Source organism: Ciconia boyciana, chromosome 8 (assembly GCF_034638445.1).
Source record: "Ciconia boyciana chromosome 8, ASM3463844v1, whole genome shotgun sequence".
In the NCBI taxonomy this organism is placed as follows: domain Eukaryota; kingdom Metazoa; phylum Chordata; class Aves; order Ciconiiformes; family Ciconiidae; genus Ciconia; species Ciconia boyciana.
Window position 1 is genome coordinate 27309299 of NC_132941.1, and position 18778 is coordinate 27328076.

Consider the following 18778-nt stretch of genomic DNA (forward strand, 5'->3'; position numbering starts at 1 on the left):
ATTTGGAGGATTCTACCTTCCAGATAAAGAAAAGCTTTTCTTTTAAAAGACTATAAAGCAGTACCCCTCTCGTACACTATCTTAAACAATTCTTCCTCAACTACTACAACAGCAAGAATTTTAAACAGGCCAATGGGTATTTTAGGCCTTAAAATCCAGCTCTACACTTCTTGCCACGGAACAAAAACTATATAGCAATTCCCATTATTTGAAATTAAGTACATAATTATCAATTAAAAGAGAGATAGAGTTTCCAGACAACACATGACACGAGACTGCTTTTGGAAGACACGTTGTTTAACCTTGCATAAAGCAGACTATACTATCAATTTAGGATGAGTGTGTGAGAAAGGCAGAACAGAAGACAAGAAAAGTAAGGAGAAAATAGGATTAACTTTTTTTTCCCTCTACAAACTTCTCCTTCCTTCTCCATAGCACCTCATTATAACTAAGGCAATATGCCCATAGGGCGAACTATATCTAATAAAGATGAAAAGTAAATTTCAGATTAGCAACTCTGTAATCTTCCTTGGAGTAGCAGTGACACCTAGTTAGTTCAATGGGTCTGGTTTTCAATATAGAATATTAGTTTTAGAGAATGTAATAACTCATCTCTGGTTTGATATAACAGAAACATCCTGTACAATAAATTTCAGTTGTCCATCTGATTGACCAATGTCCTAGGAGACAAAATCGCAGAGGTAGCTTGCAGAAGAAACCAAACCAAGGACAGGAAATAAACTGGCCCTGTGTTTTCAAGATGTTCCTATATTTTTTCAAATACATCACATATAAATCGTGCAAGGACAACTTCATCTCCAGGTCAGGGAGCAGCCTTTTGTATCAGCACAGCTTACACCAGTATGAATACAGGGATCCACAGACTCCACATTAGAAATCCTGGAATCAGATTATCCTTTCACTCATACTGATATCAAAGTCTCTATTACAGGCTTAAAGTCTTTCAACCTGGATACTATCCCCTTTTGGTATAAATCTTTTGCTTTCCAGAGGAATGCTCACAAAGGGACATCTACACAGGAAATACTGGAAAGAGCAGAGTATTCATTTCAGTAGTGCAGACGGGAGATGTTAAGAAGAAAAAACAAGGCCTCCCAGCCAGTGGAAGGTGGGCAAATACCCCAGCCAGTGGAAGGTGGGCAAATACCCCAACAAACCATGAATCTTATTACAGTTGTGATAAGATTCGTTTAAAGAAGCTGGAAAGTTAACTAAGCTATGAACATGGATAAGAAATTAATAAGCCTACAAGGTCTGGGCTCTCATGAAAGGCAATAGGATTTTTGCTTATGGTTGATACATCTTCCAAGAACCAACCACAGTTCCTACTCTACTACAAAGTTTACATCCATATTTCTCACTTCTCACACCAGGAAAACAGCCAGCCAAAACCACTAGGCAAAATAAAACCATGATAGATCAATGCATCACTAACGTTCGTTCCAAAAAGACTGAGCATGAACAGGAATTATGTCAAATGCTCAAGCACCTTGTCAAAGAGAGAGAGGGAAAGAAAATCCTGTGGACGGATTTTGTGCCTTAAGTTTCTCTCCCAAGGAAAGAAGGATACTGTCAGAAAATACTAGAGAAAAACAGCAACAATATTAGATCCTCTATTCCATGTTTCTCTTTGAAAAGACACATATTCTCTGTATTTTCAGCTTCCACCAGACGGGGGGGGGCGGGGGGGGGGGGAAGATTACTCTGGTCATGCCTCTCCAAGGCAAGGACTGCTGCCCAGACACACTGGCCAGTCCAGCAATTTGGGAACTTAAAAGCCTTAAGTCTAACTGCAAGAGCTGCATTCATAGCTACTGTTGAGCTGGCTTAGAAGCAAAAGGAGTGTATTCACATCTTTACCTGGTTATATACAAAACCCTGTTGAGAGAATCCTGAAAAATGTATTAATATTTATAGCAGAGCTTTAATCCTCACCTATAAATGAACTAAACAGCAGTAAAAAGCGTACATAAAGGGATGGGGGCACTAATACTCCAACATTTCCCAGGAGAAACGAAATATCATGAGAAGAAAAACAATGACACATTATATAAGTCTACTCCACCTTCCTCAGTCGGGTGAATGATGTTATTGTTCTGTGGACGACAGAGTGATACATAACTTCACTTGCTGCAACTTTATTAAGTCACATAGGAATTATCTTACAGTAAACTGTACAGTTCCTGTAATTAATTCTGCTCATGTATCTTCACCTATTTGGCAGAGCTGCTCTCAGCCCTTCCACTTCAAGCCTGACTCCAAGCAATTTACAGGACTTCATCACCCTTCTCACATATCTTGTTAAGACTTTGTAGAAAGGAGATGTTCTCCTGTTGTACTGCCTGACCCAGCCCCTTTCCTGAGCATCTCCATGGGATACATTCACCTAAGCCCTCTTCCTATCAGCTGTCCTATGGAGTGAACTCCTGCCCCTATGACTTTCATCCACTGAACTGCAATAACTTGGACTACACGTTCTGATACAAACAACCAGGTTGCTGCATGGAAGGTGACTTATGTGTGTCACCTTCAACATTTCAGAGGTTCAAGGAGTATGTTTTCTCAGTCAAAAAAGAAATAGCAGAATGACAAGAACAGGCCAAAATTTTGGGGGACAATTTCAAATATAGGGATGAAAGGATGGAGAACTGCTGATTTGGTATGAGAAAGGACTCCAGTTCTTAATAGCTAGTGAACTTTTCTCCTTGCTTTCTTCAGACAAAACCAATCCTTCAAGGTTCCTAGGTTTTAACTTTGAAAGAGAAAAGCAGTACCTGTAACAAGCATTGGGGCATTTATACTCCCTTCTTTAATATGAACATACATTACAGATAAAAATAAAAATTAATGCTAGTGACTATAATAATTTTTTTTTTTTTTACACAGCCCTGCCATAAACCTAAGAATGCAAAGAAAAACTTTGAGCAGGCATAATTAATTATACTTACTAAATCATTTTACTACAGAAGTACAAAAATATATATATGTTCTAATTAAAATGTTAAAACCCTTACACCAAGCTAACCACTAAATATACTATGAAACCAGGAAAACTTCATTTACTTCTGGCAAATTCTCCAACATATCTAATGAGGTGAGAACTTAATATAATTAAATTCCTCGTATTTTAGTAAAGGCTCTTACCTCAGCATATGACCATTCTGAAGCTGTTGAATTCAGAATTTGCTGAAATTAAGAACCAAGTCTATTCGCACTTAGCAAAGCCTCTGGCTACGTGCACTCACCAGGAGGGGAAAGGTAAAACAAGTTTCATCTCATTAGCAAGCAGAAAATGCTTTAAACTTAATTTCATGATCAGAAAATAAACTTCTCTCTTTAAAACCTGACATGGGGAAAACTCATTTGAAAGCATGGACTATATATCAAGGAAAGTAAACGATATGTAGAAAAAACTGCATTGCCTCTGACCTTCTATAATTTCAAGTTCTGCTTTTAGCTTCTTATGGGAGCTTTGCACTTCAAGACTTGATTCTCTGAATGTTGCAGATTTAAACTATAATTCAACTAACTCAGAACTATGGGGTTTTTCTGTACTTCGTATAATTAGAAAGATTGTGATTACAACCACAGCACACAAAAAATCCTAAGTATCACTTATTCAGATTAACCAGTTCATGGCTTTTCAAAAGCAGAGAGAGCTCTCTCTTGGATAATCTATGTATGCCCTGTGTAACATTTTATATAGATTATATGCCACCTGAGAAATCCAAGCACCACTGAAAAAAGCAGCAAGGTGCTTTAACATCCTGCTGTCTGACAGATGCTAGAGATATCTGCCCTGCTCTTCTTGGAGCCCAGCAATGCTCTTCACCTTCTTCTTCCCTATGTAAGAGCTCACTTGGCACATTAAAAGGCTCCCGTGCTTATGGTTCACATTATGCAGGTCATACTCTACTCGATGTCTCCTCCTCCTCCATCAGTAGGTACTAAGCTGCTCCAACCACCTCGAGGAATGAAGATACCACAAAGTGATGGCAAGAGGAACTACCATCCTCAATCCCTACATCGCAATAAAAATGTGTTGAAGAACTGGATAAAACATGACCCTCCATCTAAACTATCTTGTCCCACTGCTTTTCAGCCAATAACACTAATCCCACCCTAATGTAAGCCAGGCTCCCATGTTGAACAATGCTCTGAAGGATCTTATTTCACTCCATCAGAAGCTTAGGAAGCCTGGGGGGCTCAGGACGCTGACCTGGAAACCACAGGGAAGTGACTACAGCTCAATTATGTTCTTGGACATCTCATGCAGAGCAAGTCTCACTATCTCCCAAACAAGAGGGAAAGATTTACCTACTGTATGCAAAACGCCTTCTAGGATCAAACCTCTCCAGTCCTTAAAAATCATGATATCCTGCTCAAATATGAAATTATTTTATAAGTGCTGTTTATTTAATTCTACATTTTTTAATTGCTTTATGTTCTTGTTTCTAAATCTTTATGGCTCACGTTTTCAAGGGGTTTATCTGTTTTGAAAGACTAGAATTTCAGTTTTGTAGACAATTAAAAATGCTATACATTACTTCTTGTATAATTGTAGTGTATATGCATATCTTTGAAATGCTGTTAACAAGAATTAATCCAATTTTTGATTTAAATACATGTCAATTAGAGAAGAAGAAAAGGCAGTCTGTTAGAGAGACTAACTCACTGTTAGAGAAAACAGTGAGTCAACTTACTGGAAGGGGGTCTATTATTTTTAAAAAAATATTTAAATGTGACAAAAAGAATTCTGAGATTGCTTGAAGTAATCCTGTGGCAAGCTGAAGCAAAACTCCCTTTATTATAGCTTACTGCAGAAATGCTAGCTCCCAGTAAACCAGTTTGTTTTGTGGAAACATGCTGGGAATAACCATACGAATGCTGGAATAAGTAGACATACAAATTGAGATACACATTAGGAATTAAGGACTTTTGACTTGAAAGAAACACCAACATTGCAAGAAAAACCCAGCAGCTGGCAACACTGCTCAAGTGAGCAGTCAAGTTTCTGGCTACTGCCAGAGACAGTGGCAGCACTCACAGATACTACTGCTCCACTGCCTGGATGCAGGAAGCAAAGAAAAATTTTCTCTGATGGGAAACTTAATCTTGACTGAACTAACAAGTCTGGATAGGATGTTTCAGCCTTTGCTTAGAGAACAGCAGAAAACAAGCATAATCCCCACCCTGCACTACAGCATAAGGGTGAGATTTGGGAAAAAAGCATGCTGCGACTGACGGGGACTGCTCCACCTCTCTTGGCTAATCTCTTCACCGTAGGTTCTTTGCTTGACACCCACTAGCTATTTTTTAGGCAATCCAAAGACATATTTTAAAGGAGAGATGTGCAAGTTAGATGTTCTTGTACATGAAGTTCATTGCCAGTAATGTAACCAGTTCCCTCTGCCAGGAAGGCACCAAGTGATGTGTATTATTCCTCAAAATGGCCTGGAAAGTCCCTCTTGAAGTAACAACAGAAACAAATGCCCCATCTGCTGGGGGTCCAGGTAAGACCTGAATACCCCAGCAATTACCTATCTCTGATAGTCCGGCAGCATAGATAAGGTCCTACTGCAAGGAAAGGATCCCAGCCTGCTTACGTATCAGAAGTTAGGATTGAGTCTAATTGCTATTTTAGGATGTCTGCACTAAAATCCACAGTGCAGGCAGATGTTGGAAGTAGGTTTGAATTTGCTGCTGTTGACCCTACGGCCAATAGAGCTGTTAACAGCAGTCTTCAATTTCAACCTGCCTGAACTTCTTACAGTTGCATGTTATTCTCCGAGAAGCATAAATGCTTGCCTCTGCAAACTGTAATTGCACACCTCTGCAAGACAATACAGGTGTACGCTCAGCAAGGATCAGAAACGATTTCTCAAGATTACAGCATTGTACAGCCAGTTTAATAAACTTTAGAACTGGAACTGTGTTTGATCATACATATAACTTTTTGCTGTTCTTTCAAACAATGGTATTTTCCCTGAGCAACAAGGAAGTCATATGGGAAAATAGCTTTTAGGCTTCAATAATCTTTTGTATTTACTAGAAAAGCTCAACCTAATCATGTATGCAAGTCTGACACACCCAAACAAAATACAGTTTTTTCTGTTGAAATGAAGTGTGGCATGCTCACTGAGTGCCTGTGTGAGTGAAACAAAATACCCTTTATTGGAATCAGAGCCTCTAAGGAAATCATGGAAGGAAAGAAAAATCCCAAGGACTTGACTGAGACTAACAAAAATCTAGGGCGACATTTACACATTACACAAACCCATTCAATCTCAGGACTGGATTCTGTCTAAAGCTGTGCAGTTCTGCTGTTGCTTCCATTGCTTGAGGTCTCTATGGTCGATGCATTTGTTTTGCTGCTGCTGTTTGCGAGATTGACTTCACACTGAGGTTCTGCTGAATAAAGTGGTATGATTTATTTCTGTAGAGACATAAATATTGAAAATACTACCTACTGAAAATTAATATAGTCTCTGAGAAGCAGAAAGCTATTCTCCCAGCTGCATCTCTGCCTAACACGTGCATGCCATCAGTTAAATTCTGGTAACTAAAGATCTTTATCATGTAGCACATGAAGTATTAATACTGACTCTATAGTACCAAATTAGAAGCAATGTATTTGAAATTAACTCAAGTTTCATTAAAGCTTCTGCCAGACCTAAAAACTGAAGCCACTGGAAAGTAAATATATCATAAACAATTTGGCAATATAAGCTTCTTCACAGTGACATTTAGTATAGAGTCTGAGCGATCAAAGCCCTCCTAAAAATTTCCACTATCAGGGAGTCTGCAAATGGCATCAGGCAGCCAAGACCACTGCCTATCACAGCAAAGAACACCATCTCACAATTTCTTTAATTCACTTCTCATCTCTGGTCTTAGACTGTAAACTCTTCTGAGTTTCTCCCATCTGTGTTGTACACTACTGACCCTAACCTGTGAGTGCTAATGGATAATAAAAGGCAAAAAATATTAGATAACCTCTTTTGCTCTGTGCCTCAGTAGGTTATCCCTACTCGAATACAGCAAGTACAAGGCAGGCTAGCTAGCGATTATTATTCTCTACCTGGCCTATTTAAAACATGATTTTCCTCTGGAACTAAATTACTATAATATGAGGAACTGCAAAGGTTACCTAATGTAAAATCAACAAAGCTGGACTGAGTTGAGTGCCTATTCAGTGATTTAAACCAGCTGAAAATGTAGCTGCTCCCTTTCAGATTCAAAGCACTTTGAAATCTGACAAATTTTAAGCAAAGGGGTCTGCATTTTCCCAAATATACTATCCAGACACACTGAAGATTCCTGCTTTTCTCAACTGGAAAGATCTAGTTGATCTTGCTAACTGCAGAATTTTCTTGGAGAACTCAACCATCCTATGTAAAACATCACTTTCAGTCTAAAGAAACAAATGAGCCTTTTAACATTCTTCTTCCACTGGCAGTTGCAGTCCACAACCACATAAATGTAGTTGTATAAAAATTGTCTAAGCCGGCCATTTGGTAATCTTCTTAATTCACTGTAATATCAAAGATACACAATTCATGTCTTTGCATGTAATTTCAAGTGACTCTTTCTTAATCTTCTTTTTCTTTTTTGAAAACAGAAAACTGGATGAAGATTGAATTAATATATATACAAGGTAGTATATACCTGGTACAAATAAAAAGTATTAGTTTGAAGAGAATATGGGTTTAGTACTTAAATTTGTGAACCATAATATAATGAATGCATCTCATTTAACTTTAAAAGCCACCAAGCCACCTGAGTAACATGCTATCTTTTTTAAAGCAATTATTATCCACTGCCACTGTGATGACAAGTTTGCAAGGAGGAAATCTATGTTGCTTAGAAAAGGTCCAAGTCTGAAAGCAAAAACTACACTGACCGGCTCTATCCTTCAGTCATTTCACCTCGTCACAGCTAGAATAAAAATCCAATCTCCTTGTTCTAGTTATGTTTGGTATTAAAAGCACTGAAGAATGGAGCATTAGAACACAACTGAAATTTCATCTATACAGTATATTTAATTATTGACGTAGCACACATTTAAGAAGAATGAGGTCTTTATTTCATCATGTAATCTTAGATCTAACAACCTAAACCACATATACTAGTGAGACAGGGTTACTTGTGAAAATGCTGTTTCAGCAGTCACAGTCAAATCAAGAGGTAAGAAAACATATGTACATATGGGTTTGGGGAGGGAAGACTTCCCCCCGCCCCATTATGATCCAACCATCTTACCATGCTCCATGGAAAGCTGTAGAAGAAATGGGCAATCTCATTTACAGTTCTGCACAGTAACATACTTCTTTTTTTCTTCATCTTCTATATCACTGTAAAATTAATCAAGCACTAATGGCAAAAGCTTTTATGCTCCCCAATAAATGAAGGAATTAAACCATCTCAAAATCACCGATGGTTTTCTAGAAGAATAGAAATAAATGAAATAATAGCAGAGTATGCACTACAAAAACTTTTGAAGAGCATTGCTGGAATTTGAATTACTCAAGCAAATCTAGTAATTCACTCTCAATAACCCATCTTCAAGTATTTTAGTAAACTCTAAGGCCAATTAGCATTTATAGATTTTCTGCAAGCAAGTCCCCACAGTGAAAAATGATTTACTGTGATCTGGCACTTAGAAAATAAAGAAAAAAACCCCAATTGCTAAATTAGGTTACTTGCCAAGAGAATCAGGTCAGGAATTCTCATGTACCCCTCCAACTGAGTTCACGTGCTTCCACCACAACTGACTGACTTGTTTTGACTAAATATGAGCATCTGACATCCTTCTCCTCCTACATCCTTGAACTTTTTGTTAACTCTGTTTGGTTTTGAGTTTGCTCCTTTGTTAAAGCCAGTGGAAAACAGCTAGCAAGAGATTGCTTTATTTGATAGGGGAGACTATCTCATTTCTCTTTTCTTGTCCAAAAGCCATCTTATTTGCTGTTCCTAGCATGGAAATTTGCCAGAGCTCTATCTGCGTTTTACTTTTTTTTTCTACCAACGGAGGTCTCTCTGGACCATAAATTGCCTTTTCCTCCCTGCTACCTATCTTCTTGATTCACCCAGTCTAGTATTTTCTTTCTTAAACAATCCTTGAGAGTTCGGTTCAAGCCCTTACATACTAAAACTTCCTCAAAGTATTAAGACAACAGATTTTTTTTTTCTGTTTTATAAACTAACGCAGCAATGCATACACAGGATGTGCAGAAAAGGTAAAATTGCAGCACAGTGAGGAATACATATGGAAGAAGCACTGCACACAGCTTTGTACTGCATTTGTCAAGCACAAATATTTAGTCACAGCACTGCATCTCCACTTCCTCTGGGAATTTTAATTTTCTCTGATCCCTGGACAATGGAATACTTCTGTACTACTAAGTTTTATGATTAAGTTCATGTTTATAGGTATGCATATGTGCTTGATTTCCTTTTTAAACAGTCTATTGACAAGATGTGTTAGTGTTTTCATCACTTGTTTGTATTCATACCCCACCAGAATCTATAATTTATATGGTACATATTTGTTAGCAATCTGATATAAATTTTATAATCAGAGGTTTGGGGTAACAGTTACTGGCTATTCTTGAAAAGTTTCTCTGTGAGAGAACAGCTGTAGATTGCAATTTTGCTATTACAGCTATGCAAGTACAGACCAAATAAAACAAAAAATGTGAAAACACAACTGTAACTCATAAAATGTAATGAGGTATTAAAAATGCAAATATCGGAGCAATTTACAACTTTGCCTTCTACAGAATTCAGTATCAGGAACATCAGGATGGTCAAAACTCATGGAAACTTTTCTTAAAATCTAAATTCACACATTTCTGGTAAAATACATGCCATAAATTATAGCGCAACTGACAGTGAGTCCAGGTTCCATTTATACATTTGTAAACCAACTCTTGTTATCTTTTCCTTTTGTCTTCCAAAACTTTCCAACTACTAAGCTAAAATTGTGTTCAGATCTGAAAAATCTCTGCTTATGGCATTCTCTCCACCCACATGATATTAAAGTTCAGTTCAACCATTTTTATTTTTAATGAGGGTAGGAATCCGTATACATTTCATGTTGAGCGAGAGTGTGCATGCACACCAGTTTTGTCTTCTTCCCTTTTCCTTTCCTCTGCCGGGTCCATATTTTGGCCCTATCTCCATAGGATTGATTAATCATTCACCAATTCACCCCCAAGCCTCAGGAGGTTGCTTTTAACTGCTTATGGATCTTTTTCGCTTTTAAAATGAATCTAAAATATTTACTGAAGCAGACATACTTATGTCTACTACAAGGCCATTTAAAGCCATTTAAACCTATTTTTGGTTGCCATAAGGAATAGGAGGAAGCAGCCTCGGTGTAACAGCTAAATAGTTGCATTGCTTCTGCACCTAACTCAAGTGCCACGGACCTGCAGTGCAAAAGGAGCAGTGATCTCCTTTGCGCTGTGTACTGCTGATCCCATGCACAAACCCAGCGTCTGCCGCCTTCCCTCTCCTTTCTCCTCCCTCCAACCTCAATGTTTCATTTTCTGCACTTTGCATCTCAGGATCAAAGAAGTGGTATCCACTTGAAAAAATGTACCACTTAAAGCTGCCTGCCTGCAGTGTGCTTTGAACCCACAGAGAAGTTTGTTCTGTTTCCTTCCCATGTGTGTTGTGTCCTACAGTGTGAATATAATCTTCTTTGCATAGGAGAAAAACTATACATTTTCTGGCAAGAGTTGCAAGTTGCCCTTCCTCCACCTCGCACTGAACTCAGTTTATACTGTAAAATATCCTGTCAGGTTAGCAGAGTACTTAAGTAGATATTTAACAGTGCTCAGGACATGCACTCCATGTGCTCCCTACTCCACTTTGTGCTTATTAGTTCATTCACAGCTTTGCCTTCAGCAGGATTCAGGTGTGTGCTTGCAGTTAAGTGTACATTTCAATGCGTTGCTGAACTCAGTCCCACTGGATGTGGAGAGAGTCCCCATTAAACATGAGCTAAGATCTACTGCAAAGCAGGACAGCAAGGCATTTTGAACAACATCAAAAAAAAACAGGAAACAAACCCAGCTGAGTGAAACCACAATCTGAATTGCCTTTTTCCTTAGGATAGACTTTGTTAAAGTCTGTTTTAAATTTATTAGTGGCAGTAACGGCAATGGGTTCTGCTGCCACTACATCCTAAGGGGTAGTGCTTCCAAATGCTGCACATTTCCAACACAGCACATGAGTAGGATTAATGAGGGCCTGATCTGCGAGGGTCTGAGTGCCCATAGCTCCAGACAAGCTCAACATGACCATCACACTTTGCTGTAAAATCCTGTGCACCTCAGTGTGGAGCTACACAAAAATTAGGGAACCTCAATTACTGATCACTTTGTGAGTAGACTCTCAATGTACTACTGACCGCAGATGGATTCACTAGGTACTACCAGTTATAAAAACCTCATTTCTAACTTTGGCATTAAAATGGGTAGTGGGGAAAAGGGATACTTATATGCACTTTTTTCATTAACTGTTGCAATTATGCAGCACTCAGCAGACTGCAGGGCATGCCTTTGATGCAGCACTGGCTCTTATATAGGAATATATTATGTACAAACCATGTTTTACCTGATAATAAGTGATACTTTGGACAGCCCTAAAACAGTTAAATGCATGCAGCTGGCTCTCCCTCCAGCGCTCTCACTTATTGTGACTCAGGGCTTATCTTTTTAGCCAGACAGATCATTAATTTTCCTAGGTGTTTATTATCCACATGAAATGTCCTGTTCCTCTGGTATTAAGTGTATTATATCTGTAGTTTCGCCTGTGTGAAATCAGCGAGATGACCAAAGACCTTGATATTATCCTGATGTTATTACTCAATATGACATCTCTATGCCTTGGTCCCCTGAGCATAGTAAAAGTAGTTTTATAGTCAATTTTGTTTCCAAATAAATCAAGCCATAATCCCCTTGTGCCTCCAAAATCCATGATTTTTTTTCCTAAGGTAGTTTAGGCACCAAAAGACATACTATATGACTACCTACTAAACTTCAGACTTCCAAAGTAGATGATTAATTGCTACAGTTTATTAGACAACTCAACGTACTACATATGCCAAATCACATAAAACCTTGAGATCTTATTCTTAGAATGTCTGCAATTTGTGGGAGTATGCTCTTTTCCTAAAGACCATGCTTTTAATGTTAAAAGCTAAGTATGACAGTTTTATCTGTTAACTAACGTGTAAATTTTCGGAGAAGTGACAGGTGGCCATATGTCATATTAAATTGCTAGTAAATCTTTCTTTTTTCCTGGCACACTCTGTACGCTTTGTTAGATATGTACATCTTCAGAAGAGCAAGTATAACAGCACAGCAGTGTATACTTCATCTATACAGTATAGATTACTTTTTTTTCCCTTTCTAATACATATCCTTAAGTACTTCTTCCCCTGCAGTGGGGTGTCAGTCTCTGAGAGCTGTCACTTCAAATAGCTTAGCTCACAGTTACAGCTTAATTCCACACTTTTCCTTCACGCTACTCCCAGCATAACTGGGACCCACCTTTGTTAGCATCTTACTTTTGTCCTCTATCAGTTGCAACAATGTCAAGGACAATTACACCTTTCATGCCATCCAGGACATTAATGCTTTGTTTCCTTCTCCCTCTTTTATTTGCATCAGCTACAAAATCCCTTTTCATTTGGAGGTACTGTTCAAAGAGAAGTAAATGGAAGTGTCTGGATAATTCTGGAACACAATCTGGAGCAAAACTTTGCTAATGTTATTCTTCATCTCTTTTGTGATCCTTTTAAATAGAGCAACATTGCAAGGAGGCTTTTGGTCCACATTGAACATGAAGACTGAGAACTCTGTTGAAAGTGACTCAACTCATTTGCTGGTTTCTGCTCCCAGAGGACAGCACTTGCTATGCGTTTAGGAAACAAATGTTATTTAAACATGGTATGTTAACAATTTAAGCTCTACAGTCAGACACACATTTAATGCTTCGGATTTGTGAGGCTCCTCATGGAGCCTATATATCCATTCCATCTCCTCTGGGAACTGGTCAGTGTCCATCTCTTTAGCTTTCTGACAGCCTCACTCCACAACAGCCTTACGTTGCATGGTCCTGACCTTTCCTGCACTGTGGAATATGAAAAGTCTGATCTGTCACCTTCTTCCTGTACCCAAGACAGGATCTGAAATGATTCCAAAGGAAGATTCCATTTTTCCTCTGGGATGGCCAGGAAGTAAATAGTATACTAAGATATGTACGAATATGTGGGTCCTGAGGAAACTGGCTGATAGTAGAGAGAAAGGATAGATAGTAAATAGGAGGGGCAAAGGAAGCAACCTCGTGAGGTTTGACTCTGCTAGAAATGCTCTGATTTGAAAGGAAACTGGTTTCAAAGCACAGAAAAATGTTGGGCCCTTGTCCACTACAGAGCCCAGAGGACTTAGCCTTGAAGTCTGAGGCTCTCCATGTACTGCTTCTGGTGAAACACATATACAGGAACAAAGGACACCAGACAGTAAGGAGCCAGTCTGCACACACGAGCAGTCATCCAAAAATGCTTACAGCTTAATAAGATGAGGAGAAGGATGTAGAATGGGAAACTGGAGTTGCATGTTGCAGTCAACTGCACCCTGCTGCAAGGAACAGTGCTCTAGAGAAAGGAAGCAACCAGACTTGGGCATGATTTTTCACTCAGCCACAGTCACATCTCTACTGAAAACCATCATTGTAAACGCAACTGCTTAAATAGTCATTCCATCCCTCAAACAGCTTTTCTATTTCTATGAAAATACTTTAAAAAGCAAATGGCAAATAACTTAGCTGATACAAAAGTAGTGTTGCACTTGTCCTCAAATGCAACTTTTGAAAACAAGGAAATTAAAACAAAAGAAATATGCAAATCGAGCCTTATCTCTACACCCATATGCTTACAACGCATACACTCATTTGCCTTAGTATTATCTACAAATGTCCTCCAGTAAAGCTCTAAGCTGATGCCACACCATTAAACCCACATCTGTTAGATTTTATAAACTCTTTGTCCTTGATAACATCACCTTTTTAACACTATGCTTTTATTTAGCCATTTTTAAGCCCATAAACAAACCTATCTGCCACTTAATTACCATCAGTCAGGAGAAGATCCATGCTCACTAAAAATGCCCCACTTGCCCTGTGAGGAGCTCAAGACAGATGTAGAGACTTTCTCTAGCTAGGTCTTTTGACCACACAGATAGGAGTCAGGCAGAACCGCACTTATTTTATCCTTCGTTTTGAGCCCTCCAATATCCTCCAAATACCAAAGCTACATCTCTGTAAGGATACCATAGCTAATCCCAGGGTAATTCAACCCAACTAATACCATGATGGCAGCTGGAGGACCTGAAGATAACAAGTTCACAGTGTCCAGTCAACAGTATGCAAACCACAATTTTAATCTTCCACTGAGAACACTTGACAGAGTAGGAAAAGGCAAGGGCCTAAATTAAAAAGAATTGCAACATGGAAAAGTGCAACACTGTGTGATAAACTGAGAATGAGAAGACAACTAAACTTGCTCACAAATCTGGTATTAATTGACAGAACTGATTTCTGCACACCATCTAAAAATCAACCATCTCTGAAGATATATTAGAAAACAGTGAGTCTAACATTGTTTTTCATTCTTGCATCTTGTAGCAGAGAGATTAAAAAGGATGAAATTATGATAAGAATTATTAATGTCATAATATTAATGGCATAATGATTAATGTCATGGCTACTTAAGTACATAATAGAACAGCTTTCTTCAGAGAACTTGCTTTCTGTGAAAATTGGTTTTGTGAAATCAGTAGAAATATTTTTATCCTTGATTTATTACATAGCTTTGCATGAACACTAGCACACAGGGGTCTTCCAAAAGGATTCTGAAGTTTCTGAGTCAACTGCTATGAAACATATGCTTCCATGTAGCTTAAGCTTATCCTAATGAGCCAGCTCAAATGTTCTTTCTATAATAAGTTTCTTATCAGTTGGGTTCCTCTCTTCTCTAACAGTGGATCATGATACTGGAAACTGCCTGTTTACTTGCCTTTTTGTCCCGGTTTCGGCTGGGATAGAGTTAATTTTCTTCCTAGTAGCTGGTATAGTGCAGTGCTTTGGATTTTAGTATGAGAATGATATTGATAACACGCTGATGTTTTGGCTGTCGCTAAGCGGTATTTACATTGGTCAAGGACCTTTTTTTTTTTTTTTTTCCCAGCTTCTCATGCTCTGCCAGGCGCCCAAGAAATGGGAGGGGGCACATCCAGGATAGTTGATCCAAACTGACCAAAGGGCTATTCCATACCATATGATGTCATGCCCAGTATATAAACTGGGGGAGTTGGCCGGGGGGTTGCGATCGCCGCTCGGGGACTGGCTGGGCGTCGGTCGGCGGGTGGTGAGCGGTTGTATAATTTTATTTTATTTTATTATTTTTTTTTTTCCTTTCCCTTTTGTTTCCCTCCCTTGGGTTTTGTTCCTCTTTCTCTCTCATTGTATTCCTTCTCATTGTAATTCATTATTATTATTATTGTTATTATTATTATTTTGTTCCAATTGTTAAACTGTTCTTGTCTCAACCCACGAGTTTTCTTACTTTTGCTCTTCCGATTCTCTCCCCCATCCCACTGGGGGGGGAGTGAGAGAGCGGCTGTGTGGTGCTTAGTTGCCAGCTGGGGCTAAACCACGACACTTTTCTTACAAAATAAAGTATCAAACATATCTTAGCCTCATTTTCTATGCTATATGAAAACATTCACTCCAGAAAAGGAAAAAGAGAATATGACTTTGGCCTAGGCATTTTCCAACAACATCCTCTAAGGGAACAGTCACAGAGGGCACATGAAGTGAGGACATGAATGCAGTACGGAGAAACTTTTAGATTAAACCAGCTCTAAAACTATTAAGCACATGGGTAAGAGAAAGGTCCTGAGGAGGAGGCAAAAGCTAAACAGCAGTCAAGTTTATTTTCCTTTTGCCATTTTCTCAGTATTTATATTTTTTTAAATAACTAAATACATTTCACAACCTTTATAAACTTCAGACATATGAAATGAAGCAAATAGTCTACAATTCAGCAAAGTAGGCAGAACCCACTGCTGGCATATGTGTTGCCATAAACAGCAAAATTCAGTTATACAAAAAACCTCTAATCTTTAATAACCTTGATAGCAGCTATTATCCAACTAAAAACACAGTGTCCCCAGGGGAGGCAGTTCATTTGTCTGACCTATAAATACAGCTCTCAGCTGTCCATTTTGGTTTTAATTGCAGCCAGTCAATAAGAAAAAGACAAGGTAACTCCCATGACTGAGGAAAACAAGCTGAGTAGGTTTTTTATAACTACTACCCCTTCAAGGGACAGTCACTCTAATAAGTAATTTTCATCTCTCCCAAAAAGTATGTGATTAATGGAGACACGATCATAAAAAAGATTCAAATGGAGTTAGCTAATCTGATCTCTTATCATAAATAAAAGGCATACCACATAACCAGAACTCACAAACTTTATGAAGTACCTTGACCAAATACTTTTTTCCTCTAGGTAGAAGACTGCCATTGCTCACGTAAATAATGAAGAAATAAAAGACACAGTCTAACACGGGCTGAATCTTTTCCCTTAGAGAAAATCAACTTTGTATTAGAGTGCCTCAATTCCTATAAATCCCTGCAATGACTTTATAATGTATGAAAGTACATATTATTAAATATAGTCTTTACGTATGCTATTTTAAATTTTATAATGTGAAACTTAACTAGAGTCCCAGACTAATACACTCTATAACTGACCATCTTTGAGTAATTTTCTGCCTTACTGAACATACATTTTTCATACATCACATGAAAAATAATCTGAAAGCCTAGTGTCACAATATAAGAATTTAAAAAGTTTAAGTAAATCTAAAGCAACATTATGTCACAGTGACTTGCAAAACACACACAGTGACTTGCAAAAATGATTTCTCATGAGGAATCTACCAGGGTGCAAAACAACATAACCCTTGAATCCCAGACATGGGTAACGGTTAGGACCACTTACACATACCTACTTCCGTAAGAATCCCCGTAACAATAAAAACAAGTGATCCTTGCAGGGAGTGGGATAGAGAACAAACCAAAGAGCAAATAAAAGATACAGAATGGAAAACCATAGCAATGATAATACAAAGGCATGAATGAGAACAACTGTGCAAGGGAAGACTTCCCTTTAAATCTTCTCAGAGCTGTTAACACATGAAAGCCAAGAGAAAATCCTTCTCCAATTTAAGTGTACCGCAGTTAAACAGTAGAAGCAGGAACAAAATCTCCATTATAAATCTAGTGTCAAGTAGCAAAGATAAATGGAGAGAAAATAGTGTCTCACTGTGTATACCTAATTGGAGTCTCTAGTTTTCCCAAATAACTGGCACATTTGACTTCTCCCAGCAAGAGAGTATGTGTCAATAACATATTTTAGCCTACTAAAAACTACAATGATCAAAAGAACATTGCAAGAACTTCAAAAGTGCAGCAAAGGACAAGCAAAAGTATTCACAGGTTTGTAGACTGAGTCATATAACAAAAGATTAGGAGCTGGCTCCTGGCAAGGCAAAAAGGGAGATGAAGTGGAAATCGTATTGACGTGAACCAAGTCGTGGAGAAGGGTCACATTAACATGAATGCTTTTAGGAAAAGCAACTGACTGAAAAACAAGAGGTCACGTGTTGAGGTTTTGAAATGAACTAACCTACAAGCAATTACGTATTTTTCTCAGAACGGATGGCAAAAAAAAAGGACCCCAGTAACAGAAGGAAGCCATGCCCAGCACTGCTGTGAACAGCTGCATGCCTCTGTAGAGAACACAACTCAAAGGGACAGGCTGCAGCTCAGTGTTTTCTGGTTTAGAGGACAATAAAAGACAAAGCTGTTCAATCTTCTCCACCCTAAGCTCCATCTTGCACCTCTGTACATGAAGAATGACCTTTTGATAGGAAGAGATACTGGCATGCAGCCAATACTGAGGGGAAAAATGTCATATTGAGGAAAGACATACATCCTATAACAACAGGTCTGTGGCACACAGCGAGCCCATAATATAGTTCTTTTATTGCAGCCTAAAAAAATGGTTCAGTATGTACACAAAATATTCAAGTATGCCACTTTTCTGTTCTCTGTGATACTTGTAGAAAGGGAAAAAATAATCTATTATTCCTTTTCCTGAAAGCAGAATACATATGAATTTTCTGAACTGTATTGACAGCTGCATGAAGCTCTTGCCCAGTAGCCCAATGTCTGGTTTATATTTGACTATCATATATGACACCAAGTAAGAAACATATTCAGTACATTTCATAAAACAAATATAAGTGAAAATGAATATCTTTATCTTTACAGAGATTATGATCTTCCCCCAGTGGGATTACTGAATTGTCCTATTTTATTTTATCATTTTCACTTTTCTAGGATTTGACAAAATGTTCCCAGAAATTTTTCCATTAACTTCCATGGAAATTGAGTTCAGACCTACATTATCTTTGTGTTTTTGGAAGTTTTGTGTCCTCTGAATCAAATTGTTCCTGAAATGAATAAAAGCCTATTTGGATACAGGGAAAAGTGTATTCTAAATGTAATAGGTTTTTTTCTTGTTAGGTGGGGGGTTTTTGTGTGTTTTGGGTTTTTTGTGGTTTTTTGTTGTTGTTTTTTTAAATCAAAAGAGTTGTCATCTTTTAAATATATT